This window comes from Borostomias antarcticus (genome assembly GCF_949987555.1).
Source record: "Borostomias antarcticus genome assembly, chromosome: 11".
Classification (NCBI taxonomy): domain Eukaryota; kingdom Metazoa; phylum Chordata; class Actinopteri; order Stomiiformes; family Stomiidae; genus Borostomias; species Borostomias antarcticus.
Window position 1 is genome coordinate 25,188,543 of NC_140244.1, and position 1,033 is coordinate 25,189,575.

Consider the following 1,033-nt stretch of genomic DNA (forward strand, 5'->3'; position numbering starts at 1 on the left):
TCTCTGGAGTGTTTCTGAAGGGGTATCTCTCTGGGGTGTTTCTGAAGGGGTATCTCTCTGGGGTATTTCTCTGGGGTATTTCTCTGGGGTATCTCTCTGGGGTATCTCTCTGGGGTATCTCTCTGGGGTGTTTCTGAAGGGGTATCTCTCTGGGGTATCTCTCTGGGGTATTTCTCTTGGGTATCTCTCTGGGGTATCTCTCTGGGGTATCTCTCTGGGGTATCTCTCTGGGGTGTTTCTGAAGGGGTCTCTCTCTGGGGTGTTTCTGAAGGGGTATTTCTCTGGGGTATCTCTCTGGGGTATCTCTCTGGGGTATCTCTCTGGGGTGTTTCTGAAGGGGTATCTCTGGGGTATTTCTGAAGGGGTATCTCTCTAGGGTATCTCTCTGGGGTATCTCTCTGGGGTGTTTCTGAAGGGGTATTTCTCTGGGGTATTTCTCTGGGGTATCTCTCTGGGGTATCTCTCTGGGGTGTTTCTGAAGGGGTATTTCTCTGGGGTATTTCTCTGGGGTATCTCTCTGGGGTATCTCTCTGGGGTATCTATCTGGGGTGTTTCTGAAGGGGTATCTCTCTGGGGTGTTTCTGAAGGGGTATCTCTCTGGGGTATCTCTCTGGGGTATCTCTCTGGGGTGTTTCTGAAGGGGTATCTCTCTGGGGTATCTCTCTGGGGTATCTCTCTGGGGTGTTTCTGAAGGGGTATCTCTCTGGGGTATCTCTCTGGGGTGTTTCTGAAGGGGTATTTCTCTGGGTATCTCTCTGGGGTGTTTCTGAAGGGGTATTTCTCTGGGGTATCTCTCTGGGGTGTTTCTGAAGGGGTATCTCTCTGGGTATCTCTCTGGGGTGTTTCTGAAGGGGTATCTCACCTCCCTGTGTGGGAGAGCTACTGGAGATGAGAAAACCAGGTCCAATGGATTCCACTTCATCACACAGACCCCTCTGGACAGTCTGAATCCAAATAACACTTCCCAGGGTGTGTGTGTGTGTGTGTGTGTGTGTGTGTGTGTGTATGTGTGTGTGTGTGTATGTGTGTGTGT

At 50.7% G+C, this 1,033-nt stretch overlaps 2 protein-coding genes across 2 annotated transcripts in view; both read right to left on the minus strand.

Moving 5' to 3' along the window:
• Positions 1 to 1,033, minus strand: part of rps21 (ribosomal protein S21) — a gene marked incomplete at its 3' end in the record, with an annotated part of 454,986 nt that overhangs the window by 73,514 nt on the left and 380,439 nt on the right. The gene's annotated exons all lie outside the window — the stretch shown is intronic.
• Positions 1 to 1,033, minus strand: part of xkr7b (XK, Kell blood group complex subunit-related family, member 7b) — a gene marked incomplete at both ends in the record, with an annotated part of 43,730 nt that overhangs the window by 12,046 nt on the left and 30,651 nt on the right. The window lies entirely within an intron of this gene.